Source organism: Triticum dicoccoides, chromosome 6A (assembly GCF_002162155.2).
Source record: "Triticum dicoccoides isolate Atlit2015 ecotype Zavitan chromosome 6A, WEW_v2.0, whole genome shotgun sequence".
NCBI classification, from domain to species: domain Eukaryota; kingdom Viridiplantae; phylum Streptophyta; class Magnoliopsida; order Poales; family Poaceae; genus Triticum; species Triticum dicoccoides.
In genome coordinates this window covers 123,866,067-123,892,074 of record NC_041390.1, presented here as the reverse complement: position 1 = coordinate 123,892,074, position 26,008 = coordinate 123,866,067, and positions in this window count along the sequence as shown.

Below are 26,008 nucleotides of genomic sequence, written 5' to 3'. Positions count from 1 at the left end.
CCACGGTGCGCCATTAGTACTTTAAAAAATAAAAAAAATGATTTTTTTTGAAACATAATTACTAATGGCGCACCGTGGGAGTGGTGCGCCATTACTAGTTGAACTAGTACCCACGGTGCGCCATTAGTAGTTTTGAAAAAATTAAAAAAATTTACTAATGGCACACCGTGGATGTGGTGCACCATTAGTATTTGCACACTAATGGCGCACCAACACATGGTGCGCCATTAGTATTTAGTAATGGGGCACCACATGTACAGTGCACCATTAGTGTCCATATTGGCTATAGCTGTTTTTGTAGTAGTGGATGCTTAGTGTAGATGCGGTGGCCGTCGCCGACGGTGAAAACCCACTGTCGGCACGTCCCGATCAGGGGTCCCCGCCATTCTCTCTCACAAAGCCGGTGATGTTGCCTTCGTCCCTTGCTCACTGCCGCGACGTGGGCAGTTGCCGCCTCCCACAGCCCTCCTCAAAGTTGAGCTACGTCCCTCAGGTACAACTCCCTTTACAGCCGGCTTGCACCACTACTCCAGCTGCCCACATCACTCCCTGTGGATATTTCTCTACTTATTTGCCCCACAGATACCTCTACTGGCTTCTACGTACTGTATTTGTGATGAATTTATGTCTCATCAACTAGTCCCAGTAATCTTATTCTAATCACGCTTGTTCAATTTCTTTGCCACAGGGATGCTCATCTCGATTTTGGTGAAACAGCACAAAATGATCTGATGGTCAAAAGGTTGCAAACTTCATTTATTAGGAAGCTCGAACGTTGCCAACAAATTGAAGCCTGGTCAGGGTTCACGGTTCAAGGGCTAGGTACTGCATGGATCGTTTTTTTCTTTAGCTGCCTTTGTTCCAAAATAAGTGTCAACTTTAGTAGTAGTACAACTTTGTACTAAAGTTTGCACAAAGTTGAGAAACTTATTTTGGAACGGATGGAGTACATATTTGCTATGATCTGTCAATCATTGAGATGCAATAGCATGCTTGTTAGTCCCCTTTGTATTTGATGAAATGTTGCAACGGGCAACCTTGGACGCAAGATACATGTAACAGAAGCTGGAAGCTTCATAGCATTGTACAAATTTATCTCGCTGATAAATTACAGTACGTAATATACTAGTACTTCCTCCGTTCCTAAATATAAGTCTTCGTAGAGATTTCACCATGAACCACATGCGGATGTACATAGATGCATTTTAAGTGTAGATTCATTCATTTTGTTCCGTATGTAGTGGAATCTCTACAAAGACTTATATCTACTAGTAATAGCTAGCCCCCACTACTAGGAATTCTCTATCCTCTCCTTGAGCCACATCATCAAAATTGATGTAGTCATTAGATGAAGTAAATCAGTCCATAATAGCCGTCTGATCTTGACGTTGAGAGGCTCCGCACTAAGCCACATGCAAGCATGCAGAAATACCGTGCCACATGCATGTGAGTGGGTTTTAAATCACATCAACATGTCTGCATGCAAGCATGCACCAGTAGCATGCATGCAAGTGAGCTTTTAAGTCCCATTAACAAGTCAAAAAGAAAAATATAATCCCATTATGCAGTAGGAGTTGGCTGATCTTTTTTCCTTACGTGGGATGATCTAAATGATGATGGGAGTTTATTTATTTTGGCTACCACATTTGTCATGCGGTTATAGAGTTTTTTTTGTTCTATGAAATCGATAATTTTGCGCAGAGAGATATACCGATGTTCCGCGCCAACGCGCGGGGACTCATCTAGTAATATTTAGGAACAGAGGGAGTACTATGTAAAGAGTTAGGTGTCGCATGGTAATAGTGTGAGGTGGGCCATGTAATCACTGAGCCTGCGTGTTTTCACTGCTCTTGCACGCCTCCGCTGTAAGAATGGAGAAAATTGTAATCTAGGAGTAGTAGTAGACCTCCTTTCGCCGAAAGCGTGGGACATCCAGGAGTCCTACCACCTCAGTAATAAAGACCAATGAGCCGTCAAATCACATAGACCCAGCAGTAAGTTGGACGGACGAAGCAACCATCACTCTTGCGCCAGTGAGAGGTCGCGTCCGCTCTGCCCGGGCATGAATGCGGCACCGATTCTTTGGAGCGGCGCTGACCGTTTCGGGCGGGAAGCGCTCGCGGGCGATGGAGGGGCTTTGGGTGGGCCAGGCTGGTCAGGAGAGGGCGTGGCAGTTGTCCGCATGTCCCTACCGGACACACCCGGAAACGAGAGGATGCACCGACTCTCGCGGCTAAAACTGTACACTACACAACATCTCTCTGTAGGAGTAGGTCGATCTATCGCTTCCTCTAACACACACATGGTGTTAAACACACACACACACACGCACACGCACGCACCTTGGTCCCATTGCACCTTCTAACGTGACTTATTACACCTAGACGGAGGGAGTAGTAAGTATACGAGATACGGTGGCACACTGACTTAAGTCGAATACAAGTGCCCAAAATTTGTGTGCATGTTATAATAAGGATTCACTTAAAATAGTACGTGAGCGAACAGAGGGATCAATTGGACAGTGTTCCCGAGCAGTAGCGAGATGTGTGAGGTAAGATACACTGCTGGCGCTTTGAATTTTTCTTATTAATTTGTTAGTTTCACCCTCTGACAGGTGGGACCCAACGTACTACGTGGAGAGAGGTAAGGTGACTAAGGCTGCATTATTTCTGCACCACTGTGGATAGTCTTACCACCAAAGCCACATGACACGATTATGATTGAAATCCAAATGACTCCCACACACACAAAAAAAACGGCATGCTTCTCACATGAATGCAGGAATGTATAAAAGGTTATTTCCCTCTCGTTGAACATAATGGGAGGGTTGTGTAGCTGGTTAGCCTGTTCGCTCACTCTCTCGCCCTCTCCCGCTGGAGCCTCAGCGCTTGTAGTTGCTCTCTTCACACTCTCTCGCCCTCTCCAGCTCTAAACAAGACTTCGTTGGCCTCTCTCTCTCCCCTCACTGCTGCTCAAAGAGCCGGCAGGATCCGTCCGCCAGGAAGGGAAGGAGGCTTAACGATGTCGCCGTCGGCGAGGGACTACCGGCGCAGCTGTTCACTTTCCACCCAGCGGCGGCGCGGGAGGGCCTCCGACCCCTTCTTCTTCGCCGCCGTCCCGTCGCCCACCGAACCACGCCCCAAGAACCTTAAGGTATAATTGACTTACTCCACATGCATTGCTCTAGCTGCATGTATACCATGAATCTAGGACGTGGTTCAAAGAGGAAAGGAGTGTGGGAAAGTAGTGGGAAAAGTTGTATATAGCATGAATCTAGGACGTGGTTCAAAGAGGAAATGAAGGGCGAAAGTTGAATAGCATTAATCTAGGACGTGGTTCAAAGAGGAAAGGAATGGGGGAAAGTAGTGGGGAAAGTTGTATCGCATAAATCTAGGACGTGGTTGAAAGAGGAAAGGAAGGGGCGAAAGTACTAGTTCAAAAAGGAAAGGAAGGGACAAGGCTATAGAGTTTGAGCAGGACTAGATTTGTTGTGCTCACATAGGGAAAGGCGTCTAAAGATAACAAAACTGGGACCAACACAAATATGCTCCTTGGTTGCTTGTTCTTTGTTGCAACAGACTGTGCATGACCACAGTACATCGGTAGATGCACATGGTGCTGGTGCGTCCACTGTCCCGTGCAACTCATTAGCTGTTGTTAATCTAAGGCCCTGTTTGGTTAAAAACTCCCTAGTCCCTACCTGCTGGGTTCCAGGGACTAAACATGGACTAGAGGTTATTAAATGACATGCTAAAAGACCATGTTACCCCTAGTAATGAACTAATAGAGACAAGGTGCGATGCGTGGCAGGGGCAACTGTTGGAAAAAGTCCCAAAAAGACTCCCTCGGGGTCTTCTTTCTTTTAGTCCCAAATGCCCTCTTTTGGTCCCTAAAAGTCCATCCTCTTTGGTTTAGATGGGACTGACACGGAGTTTTTTTAGTCCCTACACCAAAATGTCCCTGTAAACAAACACCCTCTAATAATGCCACTGGAAAATTGATGCAATGCCACAGTTAAAAGCAAATTACATGTTTAACGAATTTTATTGTTAATATAATCTCTATGTTAATATTAATCAATGCCACCGTTTCAGAAATGCCACTGTCTTGCTTTCTTTCCATTTAGATAAGGTAGATGCTTCTTTTTGTTGGCTTCTGTGTCATCCACCGTTATTGACCACTAATTGTTTCCTTTGCACCTCTGTGTAAACAGGGTTATCTGCTTCACCTCGTTGCCATTGTGACCTTTTGTTGCACTGCACAAAACACTTTTGTTTTAAGAGTGTTTTGTGTAGTTCAACCAAAATGTCACACCGACAACGTTGCTTGATTGCTTGATCTTAGTGGAACTGCACAAGAGGAGCTCTTACTTCCTATCCGTTAAGGCGAATTTGGTTCAGATCTTCTTCTTGTGAGTTGTTTGAATTCCGCATCATGAGAGGTCAGTACTAGCCTTCTTTCACATGATTCTACAGTGTGCATTCATATGTTGTGCTACTTGTACGATAATGTTGCTTGATTTTAGTGAACTGCACAAAAGGAGACAAGACTTCCAATATGTATGTGCACCGTAATATCCCATTGAGGTAAGATAAGGATATTTCACAACTGTTGGCCTGTATTTTGCCACTTTCATCAGAAAATCAAGTTTAGTACTATACTTGTGCTCCCTAATTGACATGCCAAATCTTACATTGAAGGCGAAGCTTGTTTGTTATTGAACCAAGAGATGAAGGGGAAGAACAAGTGGAAGAAAAACAAAAATCAACTCCCGGTGCTATAATGAAGCACGGGAACTGTGATGACACAAGTAATGATATAGTTTTGCATCTTAATTTATTGCTATGGCTGGAACGAGCAATTGTTTTTCCACTGATTTGATGCCACTCTTAATGTAATATGTAATTATCTCTACTTGTGCAAACAGGGATCTTCTTTGAAGATACCATATATTTTAGTGGAACTGCACAAGACGATGCTGGAAACATTAAACTAATCAAGGAGTATATAGTAAGCATGGGCACCACCGTAGATTGCAACAGATGGTTCCGGAGAATTGCTTCATCTGTATGCTCTACACAATAAGCCTCCTGACAAAGGTTGGTACTCGCCCACTGATTTCATCCATATGATTGAGCTTTGTCATCTCTATTGGTGTTGTGCTACTATTTAGATATTGTCATGAAAAAGTGGAATTGTCCTTGAGAAGTGCTTCATTTGTGCTGTTTTAAATATTTCCTTCCCTTTTTTTGAGCAAACAGTGATGCTAGCATTTAGTAGTCCTCTTGTCTTTGCACAACAGGATCATCTTCCTCTGAAGAAGAATATGGAGTACTGAAGTGACTAGTTCCGATTATGCCAGGATGAAGAAGCCCTGTCTATCTTATCATCAGAAGGAGTAGTTGAAGGATGGTTACATTACTCCCCACAAGACCAAACTAACTTCAGCTCAGAAGGACTGACAAAATCTCCAATTTTTTGCTGTGATGCGCGAGTACAATGTTGTTCTAGGATTCTTTCTGGTGAGTTAAATTTTTCTAAAAGTGTGCTCTACATGGACCATGTATGTGCGTGTTGAAACTGTCAATTCATAGTACAGTTTGCTCTATACTAATCACTTTTTTGTATTTGTGCAAACAGGGGTGCTCAGCTTGATTTCAATGGGAACTGACAAAATGTTCATGAATTCATCGAATCATTCATTTCCACCACAAGAAAGGTGGTGCCGATAAGTTCAAGGTGTTGCAACATATCAGGGTGAAATCATACAAGCTACACGCGAATTTGGTTGATTTTGGTGGAACTGCACAAAAAGAACAGCTGGTTTATTTAGCACGAGGTGCCATGTCAATGTCCGAACTGATGGCAAACCCTGCCCATTCCACAATTGTAGGCATTTGATATTTTGGAATGGGACAACCTTGTCAAATTTTGCTCATTGATTTTAGCAAGACATTCGTTTGATATTTTCGAATGGGACGCCCTTGCTTTCAGAAGCGTCGATCAATTTTTTCTTTATTCTTTAGTTGTGAAGTAAATATTGCCTCTGACATGTGAGTCGCTGAGTTCATAATCATCGATTGTTTTGAATGTTCTCTATGAATTGCCAGGCCTGTGTGTTTGATTGCAATGTACAGAAACGCTAAAAACCTGCTCAAACTCTTTGTACTCCTTCTGTTCCTTTTTACTTTGCACATTGTGAAAGTGCATACTTTTTGTATAAGATTGGTCAAAGTAGAGATACTTTGACTGCAGACAAAACTTGTATGCAGACTAGAAAGAACCGGAGGCAGTACATGTGAAACTGCTGCGAACGAGGTGATCACTATGGGAATAATGCTAGTACATATTGTTTTGCATGTTCATCCAATGCCAGTGATACAGGAATTCGAACTAATCGAAATAAATTCATTCATACACGGTCGGATTTCATATAAACATGCCAGATTTCATCACATTTCATACATTCTTCAACTAAAAAGGGGTGCGCTGGAGGTATAATTAATTAACCAAAGCTACCCACCCGTGTCCCGCCGAGCTGAACAGAAGCTTCAGTGACTTAACTACAGGTGCAGTTGCGTAACTGACATGTGGCCTGTTGGGCCCACATGTCAGTCAGCCAACTGCACCAGCAGTTAAGTAGAAGCAGCGTTATTCTCCAGCAGAACTCCCCGACTCCACGTTGCTGCCAAGAAGCTAACCGGCCGTCAATGGTCAACCCGCCTAGCTTGGCTTCAACAGGAGGGTAGCAGCGGTGGCCTTACTTGGACCCGAGCGGTGGCGACCTACCGTGTTCTACTCTTCCTCGTTTTCTGTGTGGCGCGGCCTCGTTGGCAGCGGGGCAGGGCCTCAGCGGAGCCGGTGATGTCCTCTATCTCGTTGTCGGTGGGCGGCGCCTCAGCGGAGCGGTGGAAATCCTCCCCCGTGTTGCCGGCAGGGTGGGGCCTCGACTGAGCCGGTGATGTCCTCTGCCTCGTTGTTGGTGGGGCGGGGCCTTGGCGGAGCCGGCGGTGTCCTCTGCCTCGTTGTTGGCGCCGCAAGGCCTCATCGACGCGAGCGGAGCAGGGACTCGTCGGAGCCGGCATTGTCCTCTGCCTCGTCCCCGGTCTCGCTAAACAGCGCCTCGCCCGCTTCATCGCTCTCTTTGCTAGCCTCTTTGTAGGCGGCCGTAGCCTCCACCACCCGCATGCGGTACCGCCAGCGCTCGAGGCGGCCCTTGCGGGCGGAGTGGTACGAGTCGAGCAGCGCCTCCTGCTCCGCCCACTCCACGGCGATCTGCTCCTCCGCCTGCAGGTGCTCCTGGAGGAGATGGTGGTTGTAGGCGGCGTCAGCCTGCGCCTCCCGGAACTGCTCCTGACGCATCTGCCTCACACTGTCCATATATTGGGCACGGGCCTCGCCGATGGTCATGGTGCAATGCACCGGCGAGGACGGCACAGAGGAGGGGGTTGGCGCCGAATCGTCGACTACCATGTTCTCCATTGGGACGTCGTCGTCCTCCGGCTGCCTGCCGGCCAGCCGGTCGGCAGCAATGGCTGCCATCTCCTTGTGGTTCGTCGTCCGCCCGTCCCGAAGAGCGCTGGAGCGCGAGGAAGCCATGGTGGGCAGTAGTGGTGTGGACAGGAGAAAGGGAACGGATGCAGATGACTACGGCTATGGCCGGCGCAACAGTTTATATAGAAATGATGGGCGGGCGGAGGGATGGACGTGTGGCGCCGAAGTAGCTGCCTCGGCAACCGCGTATCATTAATGTGGGCGGCAGATGGACGGACGGACGACAATTGTGTCGTTTAAAGGCGGAACAATCGCCGGCATCGGGAAGCGGGGCGGGCGGTGCTGAATGTTTCGGGCGGAAAGCGCGTGCGGGCGAGGAGATGACTTTACTTGGAGAGGATGACAATGGGGACCCACCAGGTCCATAGCCTCACGTACGCAAGTGCCTCCTTATTATATCTATATATATGTATAAAACTATACTCCCTCCGTCTAGGTGAATAAGTCGTATTAGAAGGTGCATCACGACCTAGGTGCAAGCAGATTGGTGGAAAAGAAGAATATTTCTCTCTTCTAAACACAACATTTAATCACAGCACTTAAGAGGATGCCTTATTAGCTACCCATGCAGGCCATTGTAATTCATAGCATGGAAAGCGCTTTTATTTCTTGCCTAATGACCGCATGGACGTGCTGCATGCATTGGTCCTTGCCCGAGCAAAAAAAGGGAGGAAAGGGGTTTCCACGGGAGACAATGAGGCAGAGGTGGAAGCGCTTGCTGGAGTTATTTATTTTATTTCCCCCTGGTTTCCTGACATCACGGTCCCACACCATTGTTAACCTATGTAGAACTAGTCAATAAACAAGAGAATTGCACAAGAAGCGGCCGACAGCTGGGACCAAGCAGCTCGAGCAGTATTTGTGTTTTGAGGTGTGAGCACTGCAGAGTTTTTTGATGTTTAGCCCAGATATTAATTTTTCTCCTCTGAACAACAACGAAAACATCGCTGCAGGTATTAACTGGGCGGGCTGTGGCCCATCTAGCCCAGGCGAGATATCTAGCCTAGATATTAATTTTTTTTCAAGCTAAAAATGGCTAGCCCAGCTATACTTTTTTTAGGAATACCCAGGCAAGGTCAAGTTGTTATTCTCCGCCTCGCTGGGAAATCTTTCCTAGGAGGCAATCATTAGGCTAAACAAGAAAATGGGCTTTAAGAAATAATAAATGGGATGTAATTATAAAAACTGTGCAGTAACTATAAAAAATGCACCAAACACGTGATTACTTTATAAAATGTTATTTTTGGATATTGAAAATTTTAATTTCATTAATTGTTGCGAGCGCAATGTTTCGTTGGATTTTTACATAATATAAATTTATACTGAAATTTTATTTAATCTGACTAGAAATTTCGGGATAAAAATATTTCGGATCCCATCAAAATGTGGGAAATTTTATTGAATTCTGTTTTGAACGGTTGGTTGAAATGGGCTGTACTTTTAACAAACTGTAAATGGGCTGTAGTAAATTCCATTAGAATTCAAAAATGGGCTACACATTCTTACAAATCTCAAATGGGCTATAAGTTCTCTGCCACACACTTCTGGCCTTACTAAGTTGACGCGTCCCCTAAAAAAATAGAGTTGACGCGTATGCAAGGCTTTGTCAACTTATAGTCAACACACGGTTCTAGCAGCAGCGGCCGTTTGATGTCCGTCCAACGGATGCCGTGCTTCTTCTTCAATCTCGGATATTCTAGCTTCACCCACCCAAAAAATGATTCCTCCCCCTGACATCTGGGGCGCACCATTTAGGAAGCTGACCTGTGGGCCTACTAAGTTGACGTACCAAGGGCTTTGTCAACTTTGTCAATATAAACGATTCTAGCTGTAGTGACCGTACGATGTCCATCCAACGGCCGTAGTGCTTCTTCAACCTTTGGTCTTCTTGCTCCAGCCGCCCAAAGCAGTGGCGGTCGTGCCGCCTGCTCCTGCCTCCCAAGGTCGTTTGTGCTGCCGTGGAGGCCTCACCGCCCCCTACTATTCCCACCGCTGGCCAGGCCCTGTGGCGACAGCAACCTCACACCGCAGCCGAACGAGTGAACCCTCATACTCCTCTCCGCATGGGCATCCACTGCCGCGTCTTCACCGGCTCCGCGTCATCCCCTTCCTAGGCCTCACCGTCGTCCACCGCCCTAGTGCTCTCGGTGCGGCATGGTCAACGTGGAAGGAACGACTTCCATCGGACCTGGACTGTACGTGGAGAGGCTGACAGCTGGGTCCACAGCGGCAGCAAGGAAGTGCCTCCTTATTACACAGAAAATAATGATTCCTCCACCTGACAGCAGGGACCCACTGGACGGGCCACTAGTATTTTGCGAAAAAAATCGTTTCCCCCTGACTGCTGGGACCCACCGAACGGGCCACCGTATTTCACGGAAAAACGTTCCCCCCGCTGTCAGCTCGGACGCACCGGAAGTGCCTCCTTATTACGCACAAAAAAATGAATACTCCCCCGGCTAGCTGGGACCCACCTTGCTGGGAGGCTGACTTGTGGGCCTACTAAGTTGACGGGGATGAAGGGCTTTGTCAACTTAGTCAATATGAACGATTCTAGCTCCAGTGACCGTACGATGTCCATCCAATGGCCGTAGTGCTTCTTCAACCTCTGGTCTTCTTGCTCCAGCCGCCCAAAGCAGCGTCGGTCGTGCCACATGCTCGTGCCTCCCGTTGCCGGCTGTGCTGCCGCAGAGGCCTCACCACCCCCTACTATTCCCACCGCTGGCCAGGCCCTGCGGCGACGGCAGCCTCACACCGCAGCCGAACCAGTGAACCCTCGTAGTCCTCTCCGCGCGGGCTTCCACTACCGCGTCGTCCCCTTCCTAGGCCTCGCCGTCGTCCACCGCCGTGGTGCTCTCCGCGCGGCGTGGTCAATGTGGTCAAGGAACGACTTCCATCAGAAGAGTAATGTACGTGGAGAGGCTGACAGCGGGGTCCACGGCCACAGCCCAGTTTTTTTTGTGATTTGCCAAGTAAGTCGCTTTTTCAGGCCTGTTGGGCTGCAAATCTTTCAAGACGAGGAGAGCTTTCATTCGGCTGACCGAGAAAATGGCCCATCAGTAATGAGAAATGGGTTGTGCATTTTTAAAACACATCAAACCGGCAATTAGTTTCAAATATTATTTTTTCATTTCAAGATTATAAATTACATTAATTTTTATGCGTGGAGAATTTGTTGGATTTTATATTGATATACATTTATTTTTAAAATAAGTTTGAATGTGAGTCGAAATTTCGGGATTAAAAACAGTTCGGACCGCACCGAAATATGCAAAATTTCGTATAATTTTTTAACCGTTGCCACAATATGGGCTGTAATGCTAACAAAAAGAATATGGGCTCCAAAAAAACCTTAAGAATTAGCAAATGGGCTGTAAATTATTAGAAATAATGGCAGATGGGTTGTATGCTATTTTCCACAGATTTGAGGCTTTCCTAAAAAAAGGTTGATGCACAAGCACTAACTGTTGGATGTCCATCCAACGGGTGTCGTGCTTCTTCAATCTCTGCTCTTCCTGCTCCAGCCGCTCAAACAAGCGCCGGCGGGACTGCTTGCTCCCTCCTCCTCGCGACCGGCTGTGCTGCCGCGCAGGCCTCACCGCCCGACCGTACTCCCATCACTGGCCTAGCCATCCCTCTACTCACCCACACCTGTTGTTATTCTCCAGCGACGGCAGACGAACTAGTAAACCCTCGTATAGTCATACTCCCCTCCGCGTGGGAAACAACTGCCGAGTCTTCCCTGCCTCTGTGTCGTCCCCTTCCTAGGCCTCGTCGTCGTCTAACGCCCTGGTGCTCTCGGCGCGGCGTGGTCAACATGGTCAAGGAACGACTTCCATCGGACGTGGACTGTACGTCGAGAGGCTGACATTTGGGTCCATGGCCGCAGCAAGGAAGTGCCTCCTTATTATGTGGAAAATAATGATTCCTCCACCTGACAGCTGGGACCCACCGGACGTGCCACTGTATTTCGCGAAAAAAACGTTTCCCCATGACTGCTGGGACCCACCAGCTACATATTCGCACGCAAGGAAGTGCGTCCGGGCAAAAAAAATGATTCGCCCCCTGACTGCTGGGACCCACCAGCTACATCTTCACAGGCAAGGAAGTGCCTGACAGTCGGGACCCACCTGGTCGAAGCATACGTAGTGTTGTCATTCTGGTCGCGAACGTGTACGTACATACTGGTCGATGTAGAGGCGTGCACGTGTCGTAGTAGAGGCGCGCACGTGTCGTAGTAGAGGCGTGCACGTGTTGTAGTAGAGGCGCGCACGTAGCATGTACACGTACGTACATCGGCCAGGGTGCAAAAAAGAAAATACGGCCACATATGTGTACATACGGGCGGGGTCTGGAACGCCTACTCGCGCATATGTACGGCCAGGGCTCATGTACATGGTTGGGTCGGAACGGAGAAACAGCGTCGTCGTTGTGTTCATGGGGAGGCAACGGAATGCGTCGTGTTCATGGGGAGTCATGTTCATGTGGAGGCAACGGAACGCGTGGGAGCCAACCGGCTGGGTCGGAACGGAATGCGTGGTCGTGTTCATCAGGAGGGCTTGGACGGAACAGGCAATGGAAACGAGGCCTGGCGTACCGCACAATGGAGGAAATGGACCTCCTATGTTAGGAACAGGGTCCTGTTGATCGGGAGGGGTCTGGCGTACCGCAAAACGGAGGAAGCGGACCTCCTACGGTCGAAACGTGTTGGGGAACGTAGCAATAATTCAAAATTTTCCTACGTGTCACCAAGATCAATCTATGGAGTCATCTAGCAACGAGGGAGAGGGGAGTCCATCTACATACCCTTGTAGATCATGATGCGGCAGCATTATAGGAACGCGGATGAAGGAGTCGTACTCATAGTGATTCAGATCGCGATTGATTCCGATCTAAGCGCCGAACAACGGTGCCTCCGCGTTCAACACACGTGCAGCCCGGTGACGTCTCCCACGCCTTGATCCAGCAAGGGGAGAAGGAGAGGTTGGGGAAGACTCCGTCCAGCAGCAGCACGACGGCGTGGTGGTGGTGGAGGAGCGCGGGAGTCCAGCAGGGCTTCGCCAAGCACTACGAGAGACGAGGAGGGATAGAGGTAGGGCTGCGCCAAGAGAGACATCTAAAATCATATATTGGGCATCCCCATACCTCAAGTATATATAGGGGGAGGGCAGGGGCTGCCCCCCCTCTAGGGTTCCCTCCCCAAGGGGGGCGGCAGCCCTAGATCCCGTCTAGCATGGCGGCCAGAGGGGAGAGGGAGAGGGGCACACCAGGATGGGCCCTAGGGCCCATCTGCCCTAGGGTTTGCCCCCTTCCCCTCTTGCAGGCGCCTTGGGCCCTGGTGGGAGGCACCCCAGACCATCTAGGGGCTGGTCCCTTCCAACTATTGGCCCACGAAGGCCTCCGGGGCTGGTGGCCCCTCCCAGTGGACCCCCGGACCCTTCCGGTGGTCCCGGTACATTACCGCTGATGCCCGGAACACTTCCGGTGGCCAAATCCTCACTTCATATATATCAATCTTTACCTTCGGATCATTCCGGAACTCCTCGTGATGTCCGGGATCTCATCCGGGACTCCGAACAATATTCCGTAACCGCGTACATACTTTCCCTATAACCCTAGCGTCATCGAACCTTAAGTGTGTAGACCCTACGGGCTTGGGAACCATGTAGACATGACCGAGACAACTCTCCGGCCAATAACCAATAGCGGAATCTGGATACCCATGTTGGCTCCCACATGTTCCACGATGATCTCATCGGATGAACCACGATGTCAAGGATTCAATCAATCCCATATACAATTCCCTTTGTCTACCGGTATAGTACTTGCCCGAGATTCGATCGTCGGTATCCCGATACCTTGTTCAATCTCGTAACCAGAAAGTCTCTTTACTCGTTCTGTAACACATCATCCCATGATCAACTCCTTGGTCACATTGTGCATATTATGATGATGTCCTACCGAGTGGGCCCAGAGATACCTCTCCGTTTACACAGAGTGACAAATCCCAGTCTCGATTCGTGCCAACCCAACAGACACTTTCGGAGATACCCGCAATGCACCTTTATAGCCACCCAGTTACGTTGTGACGTTTGGTACACCCAAAGCATTCCTACGGTATCCGGGAGTTGCACAATCTCATGGTCTACGTAAATGATACTTGACATTAGAAAAGCTTTAGCATACGAACTACACGATCTTGTGCTAGGCTTAGGATTGGGTCTTGTCCATCACATCATTCTCCTAATGACGTGATCCCATTATCAATGACATCCAATGTCCATGGTCTGGAAACCATGACCATCTATTGATCAAAGAGCTAGTCAACTAGAGGCTTACCAGGGACAAGTTGTGGTTTATGTATTCACACATGTATTACGGTTTCCGGTTAATACAATTATAGCATGAACGATAGACAATTATCATGAACAAGGAAATACAATAATAACCATTTTATTATTGCCTCTAGGGCATATTTCCAACAGTCTCCCACTTGCACTAGAGTCAATTATCTAGTTCACATCACTATGTGATTGTAATGAATCCAACACCCATGGGGTATGTTCATATCTTGCTTGTGAGAGGGGTTTATCAGTCAATGGGTCTGAACCTTTCAGATCCATGTGTGCTTTACAAATCTCTTTGTCATCTTGTAGATGCAGCTACCACGCGCTACTTGGAGCTATTCCAAATAACTGCTCTACTATACGAATCCGGTTTACTCCTCAGAGTCATCCGGATTAGTGTCAAAGTTTGCATCGACGTAACCCTTTACGACGAACTCTTTTACCACCTCCATAATCGAGAAAATTCCTTAGTCCACTAGTTACTAAGGATAAGTTCGACCGCTGTCATGTGATCCATTCCTGGATCACTCTTGTACCCCTTGACTGACTCATGGCAAGGCACACTTCAGGTGCGGTACACAACATAACATACTATAGAGCCTACGTCTAAAGCATAGGGGACGACCTTCGTCCTTTCTCTCTCTTCTGCCGTGGTCAGGTCTTGAGTCTTACTCAATAATCACACCTTGTAATACAACCAAGAACTCCTTCTTTGCTGATCTATTTGAACTCCTTCAAAATCTTGTCACGGTATGTATTCATTTGAAAGTACTATTAAGCATTTTTGATCTATCCTTATAGATCTTGATGCTCAATGTTCAAGTAGCTTAATCTAGGTTTTCCATCGAAAAACATTTTTCAAATAACCTTGCATGCTTTCCAAAAATTCTATATCATTTTTGATCGACAATATGTTAACAACATATACCCATCAAAAATTCTATAGTGCTCCCACTCACTTCTTTGGAAATACAAGTTTCTCATAAACTTTGTATAAACCCAAAATCTTTGATCATCTTATCAAAGTGTACATTCCAATTCCGAGATGCTTACTCCAGTCCTTAGAAGGATTGCTGGAGCTTTGCATACTTGTTAGAATCTTTCAGGATTGACAAAACCTTCTGGTTGTATCACATACAACCTTTCCTCAAGGAAAATGTCGAGGAAACAATGTTTTGACATCCTATCTGCAAGATTTCATAAATAATGCAGTAATTGCTAACATAATTCCAGCAGACTCTTAGCATCGCTACGAGTGAGAAAGTCTCATCGTAGTCAACTCCTTGAAGTTGTCGGGAAACATCTTAACGACATGTTGAGCTTTCTTAATGGTGACACTTACCATCATTGTCTGTCTTCCTTTTAAAATCCATCTGCACCCAACAGCCTTACGACCATCAAGTAGTTCTTTCAAAGTCTATACTTTGTTTTATACATGGATCCACTCTTGGATTTTATGGCTTCGAGCCATTCGTTGGAATCCGGGTCCACCATTGCTTCTCCGTAGCTCGTAGGTTCATTGTTGTCTAGAAACATGACATCCAAGACAGGATTATGTACCTCTCTGAAGTAGTATGCATCTTTGTCGACCTATGAGGTTTGGTAGTGACTTGATACGAAGTTTCATGATCACTATCATAAGCTTCCACTTCAATTGGTGTAGGTGCCACAGGAACAACTTCATGTGCCCTGCTACACACTAGTTGAAGTGACGGTTCAATAACCTTATCAAGTCTCCACAATCCTCCCACTCAATTCTTTCGAGAGGAACTTTTCCTCGAGAAAGGACCCATTTCTAGAAACAATCACTTTTGCTTTCGGATCTAAAATAGGAGGTATACCCAACTATTTTTGGGTATTCTATGAAGATGCATTTATCCGCTTTGGGTTCGAGCTTATCAGCCTGAAACTTGTTTTTCACATAAGCATCGCAGTCCCAAACTTTTAAGAAACGATAGCTTAGGTTTCTCTAAACCATAGTTCATACAGTGTCGTCTCAACGGAATTGTGTGGTGCCCTATTTAAAGTGAATGCAGTTGTCTCTAATGCCTAACCCATAAACGATAGTGGTAATTCGATAAGAGACATCATGGTATGCACCATATCCAATAGGGTGCAGTTATGATGTTCGGACACACCATCACACTATGGTGTTTCAGGCGGTATTAGTTGTGAAACAATTTCCACAATGTCTTAATTGTGTGCCAAACTCGTAACTCAGATATTCATCTCTATGGTCATATCATAGACATTTTATCATCTTGTCACGACGATCTTCAACTTCACTCTGCAATTACTTGAACCTTTCAATAATTCAGACTTGTGTTTCATCAAGTTAATATACTCAGCATCTACTCAAATCATCTATGAAGCAAGAACATAACGATATCCACTGCGTGCCTCTGCACTCATTGGACTGCACACATCAAAATGTAATACTTCCAACAAGTCGCTTTCTTGTTCCATCTTACTGAAAACGAGGCCTTTCAGTCATCTTGCCCATGTGGTATGATTTGCATGTCTCAAGTGATTCAAAATCAAGTGAGTCCAAACGACCCATCTGCATGGAGTTCCTTCATGCATATCTACCAATAGACATGGTTCGCATGTCTCAATCTTTTCAAAAACGAGTGAGTCCAAAGATCCATCAACATGGAGCTTCTTCATGCGTTTTATACCAACATGACTCAAATGGCAGTGCCACAAGTATGTGGTACTATCGTTACTATCTTATATCTTTTGGCATGAACATGTGTATCACTATGATCGAGATTCAATAAACCATTCATTTTAGGTGCAAGACCATTGAAGGTATTATTCAAATAAACATAGTAACCATTATTCTCCTTAAATGAATAACCGTATTGCGATAAACATAATCCAATCATGTCTATGCTCAACGCAAACACCAAATAACAATTATTTGGGTTTAGCACCAATCTCGATGGTAGAGGGAGCATGCGATGCTTGATCACATCAACCTTGGAAACACTTCCAACACATATCGTCATCTCACCTTTAGCTAGTCTCCGTTTATTCCGTAGCCTTTTATTTTGAGTTACTAACACTTAGCAACTGAACCGGTATTTTAATACCCTGGTGCTACTAGGAGTACTAGTAAAGTACACATTTAATATAATGTATGTCCAATACATACTTCTGTCAACCTTGCCAGCCTTCTCATCTACCAAATATCTAGGGTGGTTTGCTTTAGTGACCGTTCCCCTTATTACAGAAGCACTTAGTCTCGGGCTTGGGTTCAACTTTGGGTTTCTTCACTAGAGCAGCAACTGATTTGCCGTTTCATGAAGTATCCCTTTCTTGCCCTTGCCCTTCTTGAAACTCGTGGTTTTACTAACCATCAACAAGTGATGCTCCTATTTGATTTCTACTTTCGGGGTGTTGCGAATAGCTCAAGGATCATCATATCTATCCCTGATATGTTATAGTTCATCACAAAGCTCTAGTAGCTTGGTGGCAGTGACTTTGGAGAACCATCACTATCTCATCTGGAAGATCAACTCCCACTCGATTCAAGCGATTGTAGTACTCATACAATCTGAGCACATGCTCAACGATTGAGCTTTTCTCCTTAGTTTGCAGGCTTAGGAAACTTGTCAGAGGTCTCATACCTCTTGACGTGGGCACTAGCCTAAAATCCCAATTTTAGTCCTTGGAACATCTCATATGTTCTGCGATGTTTTAAAAAAATGTCTTTGGTGCTTCAATTCTAAACCATTTAGCATTACGCACTGAAATATCATGTAGTCATCAAAACGTGTATGTCAGATGTTCGCAACATCCACAACCGACGCTTGAGGTTCAGCTCTCTGGGCGGTGCATTAAGGACATAATCCTTTTGTGCAGCAATGAGGACAATCTAGAGTTTACGGACCCAGTCCGCATAATTGCTACTATCAACTTTCAACTAAATTTTCTCTAGGAACATATCTAAAATAGTAGAACTAAAGCGTAAGCTACGACATAATTTGCAAAGTCCTTTTGACTATGTTCATGATAATTAAGTTCATCTGATAATTTAATGAACTCCCACTCAGATAGACATCCCTCTAGTCATCTAAGTGATACATGATCCGAGTCAACTAGGACGTGTCCGATCATCACGTGAGACGGACTAGTCATCATCGGCGAACATCTTCATGTTGATCGTATCTTCTATATGACTCATGTTCGACCTTTCGGTCTTCCGTGTTCCGAGGCCATGTCTGTACATGCTAGGCTCGTCAAGTTAACCTAAGTGTATTGCATGTGTAAATCTGGCTTACACCCGTTGTATTCGAACGTTAGAATCTATCACACCCGATCATCACGTGGTTCTTCAAAACAACGAACCTTCGCAATGGTGCACAGTTAGGGGGAACACTTTCTTGAAATCATTGCGAGGGATCATCTTATTTATGCTACCGTCGTTCTAACAAATAATATGTAAACATGACAAACATCACATGCAAATCATAAAGTGACATGATATGGCCAATATCATCTTGCGCCTTTGATCTCCATCTTCGAGGCGCGGCATGAACACCATCGTCACCGGCATGACACCATGATCTCCATCATCATGATCTCCATCATCGTGTCTTCATGAAGTTGCCTCGCCAACTATTACTTCTACTACTATGGCTAACGGTTAGCAATAAAGTAAAGTAATTACATGGCGTTTTCATTGACATGCAGGTCATAAATAAATTAAGACAACTCCTATGGCTCCTGCCGGTTGTCATACTCATCGACATGCAAGTCGTGATTCCTATTACAAGAACATGATCAATCTCATACATCACATATATCATTCATCACATCCTTTTGGCCATATCACATCACATAGCATACCCTGCAAAAACAAGTTAGGCATCCTCTAATTGTTGTTGCATGTTTTACGTGGCTGCTATGGGTTTCTAGCAAGAACGTTTCTTACCTACGCAAAACCACAACGGTGATATGCCAATTGCTATTTACCCTTCATAAGGACCCTTTTCATCGAATCCGATCCGACTAAAGTGGGAGAGACAGACACCCGCCAGCCACCTTATGCATCAAGTGCATGTCAGTCGGTGGAACCAGTCTCACGTAAGCTTACGTGTAAGGTTGGTCCGGGCCGCTTAATCCCACAATGCCGCCGGATCAAGATAAGACTAGTAATGGTAAGAAAATTGAACAAATCATCGCCCACAACTGCTTTGTGTTCTACTCGTGCATAGAATCTACGCATAGACCTAGCTCATGATGCCACTGTTGGGGAACGTAGCAATAATTCAAAATTTTCCTACGTGTCACCAAGATCAATATGGAGTCATCTAGCAACGAGGGAGAGGGGAGTGCATATACATACCCTTGTACATCGTGATGCGGAAGCGTTACAGGAACGCGGATGAAGGAGTCATACTCGTGGCGATTCAGATCGCGGTTGATTCCGATCTAAGCGCCGAACAACGGCGCCTCCGCGTTCAACACACGTGCAGCCCGGTGACGTCTCCCACGCCTTGATCCAGCAAGGGGAGAAGGAGAGGTTGGGGAAGACTCCGTCCAGCAGCAGCACGACGGCATGGTGGTGGTGGAGGAGCGCGGGACTCCAGTAGGCCTTCGCCAAGCACTACAATAGACGAGGAGGGAGAGAGGTAGGGCTGCGCCAAGAGAGAGATCTAAAATCATATATTGGGCAGCCCCATACCTCAAGTATATATAGGGGGAGGGGAGGGGCTGCGCCCCCTCTAGGGTTCCCTCCCCAAGGGGGGGGCAGCCCTAGATCCCATCTAGGGTGGCGGCCAGAGGGGAGAGGGAGAGGGGGCGCACTAGGATGGGCCCTAGGGCCCATCTGTAGGGTTTAACCCCTTCCCCTCTTGGAGGCGCCTTGGGCCCTGGTGGGAGGCACCCCATCCCATCTAGGGGCTAGTCCCTTCCAACTATTGGCCCACGAAGGCCTCCGGGGCTGGTGGCCCCTCCCGGTGGACCCCGGACCCTTTCGGTGGTCCCAGTACATTACCGGTGATGCCCGGAACACTTCCGGTGGCCAAATCCTCACTTCCTATATATCAATCTTTACCTCCGGATCATTCTGGAACTCCTCGTCACGTCCGGGATCTCATCTGGGACTCCGAACAACTTTCGGTAACCACGTACATACTTTCCCTATAACCCTAGCGTCATCGAACCTTAAGTGTGTAGACCCTACGGGCTCAGCAACAATGTAAACATGACCGAGACAACTCTCCGGCCAATAACCAACAGCGGAATCTGGATACCCATGTTGGCTCCCACATGTTCCACGATGATCTCATCGGATGAACCACGATGTCAAGGATTCAATCAATCCCGTATACAATTCCCTTTGTCTACCGGTATAGTACTTGCCCGAGATTCGATCGTCGGTATCCCGATACCTTATTCAATCTCGTTACCAGCAAGTCTCTTTACTCGTTCCATAACACATCATCCCGTGATCAATGTCGTTGTTCTAAGTCTGACAGTAATGTAGGGGGGGTAGGTATGGAGAGACAAGATCTTAGCTATGGAGTAGTTGTAAGCAGACGAGGTTTACGAGTTCAGGCCCTTCTCGGAGGAAGTAATAGCCCTATGTCTCGGTGCCTGGAGGCGGTCGACTGGATTATGTGTGTATGGATTACAGGGGTGTGAACCCTTTACACTGAGGAGGAGGGTCGCTTATATAGAGTTCGCCAGACCCCTCCGGCCCTCAGTTATGCATGGTTTAAAATACATTAAGGTCGGGCGTTACTGGTAACGCCCCTAATAAAGAGCTATGATGACCATAAAAGCTACTTAATGACCGACCATTAGCGTGCGGAGAGACTTTAGGTCTCCTGGCCGTCGAGTGGTTGGATCTTGGTCGAGTTTCTTCGAGTCTGTCGAGTGGAACACCTCCAAGTCGATTGAAAGGTGATTTCTTCTAGAGTTGTCCTTGGGTGGGGCAGTTAGGACAGGTCCATGACCCTACCCTAGGTACATAGCTTCATCATTAGCCCCCAAATGGATCGAGGTTTGAGTGGGGAAGGAGTTGAGAACTTCTCCCACTCATTTTTCATGCCATGAGCATATCTTGTTTCGGATCAATGAACCTGAGTGATGACAGCAACTTCCTTTTCAGTCGCCTTGATCCATTCTTAGTTTTTTGTCGAGTGAGTTTCTTTACTTGAAAAGCTCCGAGTGACGATGTGGAGGAGATCTTCCGTCTAACAAGTTGTTCTGCTGCCCGCAGATTTCGCGGGATTCGAATTTTGGGAAGCGCGCGGGACGGGGGAGGCCGCAGTAATCGGATGGGATAGGGCGGAGCCGCCTCGATCTCCGTGCCACCTTTTTCGCCATGTATCGCGCGCACGATTGTTACGAGATGTGACAGGATCGTTCGGGCCTACCAGTCAGCCACTCGGAAGCGACCTCATATAAGGCTTCGGACCGGGGTTTCTTGAACAGTGTGTTCTCATTTCCTCTTCTCCTCTTCAGGCTTCTTCGTTGCGCTCGCTCTCGCCCCAGCGCTGCCGCTCCGTACGCGTCTCGCCGGTGACGATGGGGAAGGAGAAGACGGCGGCTCTGGAGCGGGCGAAGAAGGCGACGGCAAAGGCGAAGGGGAAGGCGACAAATTGGGGTGGATCTTCCTCATGAGCCGGCCTGCCGAAGGGCTAGATCCAGGGTGACTGGATCCGCTCGGCGATCCGCCAAGAAGACCTCGACGACCTAGCCAACGGAGGACTGATCCCCCATGGATTTGCGCGGCTTCCAGGGAAGGAATCCGAGCCGCAACCTCGGGAGGGTGAGCGCGTTCTCCTTGCCACCCACGTCGACTGTGGATTTTCCTTGCCTCCTCACCCTTTCTTTTCGGGGATTTCTGAATTTCTGTGGGGCACAACTCCACCACTTCACTCCCAACACAATCGTGTATCTCGCTGCTTTCGTGTCTTTGTGCGAGAATTTCTTGGGTTGCCAGCCTCACTGGGGTCTTTTCAAGCACATTTTCACCTGTCGTTCTCAGACGGTGGAAAAGGCCAATCCGAGTGACGAGAGAACACAAGTGATTCAGATGTGTGGGGGTCTTGGTGTTCGGATGAGAGGGAAAAGTTCCTTTCCGGCCATGATTCTTCCCGACTCGGTCCACGGATGGCAGTCGACCTGGTTTTATTGCAAAGACCAGTCGACGCCAGGGCAGTCGACGGGCCTCCCTCCTTTGACCATGGACCGAATGAGGAAACCCTCCTCTTTGAAGGTGCTCCCGGAGGAGAAGGCGCAAGTTAGGGTGCTGGTCGAACGAGTGGTCCAGCTTATCCGTGACGGGGTCACTGGTATGGATCTCTTGGAGGTTTTCCTTCGGCGGCGCATCCAGCCTCTTCAAGCTCGAGACCATCCGATGTGGATGTATTCGGGTCGTGACGACACCACTCGGATTCACCCGGAGGAGGTCGATGACGACACACTGGAGGGGTGGCTGTCGGGCATCACCGGAAACAAGGACAACCCCAGGGGATCCAGGAGAGTTCCTCCATTCGACCAGTCCCACAAACCAAAAAAGGACCAATTTTGAGCTTTTGATTATAATCTGAATTCGCTTGTGCAGCTGTCTATACTGCATCGACTGACTTTATTCTTCCTGCTTTCTTTTAGGCCCTTATCGAAATGTACACAGTGCCCAACGGAGAGCAAGAGCAAGATCTCGAAGGAGAGGTGAGCGGCGGCGACAGTGGCGAATGGCATTCTGACGGCAAAGAGGACGAAGAAAGCGACGACTCAAGTGACGAAGAAGAAGTCGAGTCGCCTCCTTGCAGGGAGAGGCGATCCAAGCTTGACCAAGAACGACCGAGCGCCCGTGAAAAGGCGATTGCTCAGACCGGTTAGTCTTCAAAGCGTCCTCGGACATCTTCACCAACCCCGACTGAAAAAAGTTTCAAAGCATCTCAAAGTTGCAGAGCAGAAGCCTCGGAAGGTGTTGTCGAAGATTAAGATTGACATCCCCGTCGCTTCTGCGTGAGTGTCTCCTTTTGTATTCACTCGATGCTCCGTGCTGTTTATTTTTTCTTGATTTAACCAGACGAACCTTGGAACTGGGAGTGCTGCTACTTCCGGTACCTCAGCTTACAGAGATGAGGATGAGGTAATGGAGGATGCAGTCACTTCCAATCTGGGTATGATTTCTGTCATTCTGTCTTTATTTGGTCGACTCAACTGCAATGTGTACCATTGGGTGATGTGATTTTGGCGATTGATCTTTGAATAGCTCCTAACATTATTGGCCTCCCCGATGATGATGATGAAGAGCCTGAGAGGCCTTTGACGAGGAAAAATAGGAAAGCTCCTGCAAGTAAGGTGCCACAGTCGACGCCGATGGCAGACCCAGTCGTTCAGGACGCTGGTGATGCCAATCGGGGTTCTGTTACCTTCACCGTACCATTGTCGAGTGCCCTGCCTTCTTCATCGATTGCTCAAGCTCCTGCCGACCCACCTTCAATTTTTGTGATCCATCGTGTCCCAGAGGACGAAGTGAATGCTGCCAAGGAAGCCATACGCCAGGTGGGCATTATGATGGAGAAGGTGAAGATGGTGCGGGACGCCAGTCAGGCCGCCTATGACGCCAGCTCGGCTCTCCAAAGAAATAATCAGGTTAGCTGGTCACCGCTTGTTCTGTTAGGATATGCTATCTAGAGACTCTCTTTCCAAAAATCTTTGCATCTTTACACCCACTGGGTGTGTCGATTGAATTTTTGGACTAGTGGGGGCACGTTGAGTGCACCCACTAGGTGTAGTCCCCGAGACTACGGTGGACTGCTAGCAATCGACTGTAGTCTTTGTGTTTTTATTCTTTCGCTCGATCTGGTCTGGCCGTGTCAAGTGTAAACTGGTAGTTTCGCTCTTCCACTCGGTCTGGGCGAGTGGGATCCGAACCGGTGGGGGCACGCCAAGTGCACCCACTGGGTGTAGTCCCCGAGACCGCGGTCGTCTGCTGGCAGTCGACTGGGGTCTGAACGGCTTGTTGTCCACTTGTTTCTTGATGGCACAATTGTTCTTTCTCTCTCTCTGTCTTTTTTTTACTCCTTGCACTCGACTCCGACGGGCCGGTCGAGTGGGATCAGAACCGGTGGGGGCACGCAAAGTGCACCCACTGGGTGTAGTCCCCGAGACTATGGTGGACTGCGGGCAGTCGACCGTAGTCTTAGTATTTATTGTCTTTGTCATTTTTTGCTGTAAAATAACTTGTCCTCCCTGATTGCAGAAATCTTGTGATCTTGGAGCTCGCTTTGCTGACTTGGAGAAACATCAGATCCAGCTAAGCCTTGACTTGGAATTGGCCAAGACAGAGCTGCAAAAGCCCAAGGACGACGCCAATGGTAAGACGAGCTTGTCGACTGGTTTGTCTTAGGCTTGAGTACTCTTCTGCTCTTTCTGAATCAAGCACCATTTCATTGCAGTAAAACTGAATGAAGCTCTGGCGAAGAAGGATCAGGATTTGGCTGCTACTCAAAAGAAAGCTGACGACAGAACCGCTCTGGTTGAACAGAAACTGGCTTAAGTCGGCCAATTGGAAGAAGAGAACGCCAAGATGAAATCTGCCCTGAACGAAGCCAACAAGGAGTGCACGTGCTTGAAGAAGAACAATCTCAACCTGTACAAGAAGATGGAAGGCATCACTCGCAGGAGGGACGATCTGGAGAGCTATCTGAGGAGCCTTGCCAAGAAGTTGTTCATCAAGCTTGAAGGTATACATTTTGCTCCAATTGATGTTTTTTTTGTCGACTCAGCATACAAAAAATGACTTATCCTTGGATCATGAATGCAGAGTTTTGCCAGAACTTCGAGGAGGAGACTGGGCGGATTGAGCCAGGTTTGGACCCCATCAACTCTCCCGTGAAAGATGAAACTACCATGAATCTGCTCCGACTGGAATCCCGCATCGACGGTGTTGTGGACTACTTGGCTCGACTGAAGGTCGCCACGTCATGGATCGACACGGCATTTTTGCCAGGGGCCACGCTCCAGAATGATCTCGAGTCTCTGATAACTCGACTTAACGAGTCCCTGGTCGAGTGCAGGAGTGGAATAAATCTTCTGCCCGGTGTGGTGCTGATGTGGCTCTGTCTTTGGTTCGTGTCCACTGCAAGGAGGTGCGACAAGATAAGGTGGCAGCAATCAAGGTCGCCAACACCCAGAGGCATGACTTCCGATCTTTATGGAGACTTTTATTGCTACAGCCACTCGGATCACCGACGGCGTCGACCTGGACGAGTTCGTTGAGCCTGCCAGTCCTCCTCCTGTGGAGTGAACAAACTTTTATGCCCCACCTTAAATTTTCCTCGGAATGCCGGGTGGTTTTTGTAACCGTTAACTCTTTCGGGCTGAATGCCTGAGCACTTCGATCTGCGGTCTGGAACCTTTAGGATTTATCTGAACTTGGTTTATCATTGAATATCTTCATGAATTCTCCGTCGAGTGGAACTCGTTCTTCACTCGAGACAACTTTTGTATTTGTGGCGCAATTCCGAAGGAGAAGGTAGCAGTCGACCTGCACCTCGTCGTCCTTGTGGGTCGGGATAGAGCGCATGTTGTATTTGTGGCGAAGCTCCGAAGGAGAAGGTGGCAGTCGACCTGCACCTCGTCGTCCTTGCGGAGTGGGATGGAGCGCACGTTGTATTAGTGGCGAAGCTCCAAAGGAGAAGGTGGCAGTCGACCTGAACCTCGTCGTCCTTGTGGAGTGGGATAGAGCACACGTTGTATTTGTGGCGAAGCTCCCAAGGAGAAGGTGGCAGTCGACCTGCACCTCGCCGTCCTTGCGGATTGGGATGTGTTTCGTACTTAGGCGAGTACTGGACTGCAGCTAAGCCTCCTAGTGGGAGGGTCGCTCTCCACTCGGTAGGATTTTTCAAACTGAGGCGAGTACTGGACTGCAGCTAAGCCCCCGAGTGGGAGGGTCGCTCTCCACTCGGTAGGATTTTTCAAACTTAGGCGAGTACTGGACTGCAGCTAAGCCCCCGAGTGGGAGGGTCGCTCTCCACTCGGTAGGATTTTTCAAATACTTAGGCGAGTATTGGACTGTAGCTAAGCCCTCGAGTAGGAGGGTCGCTCTCCACTCGGTAGGATTTTTCAAATAC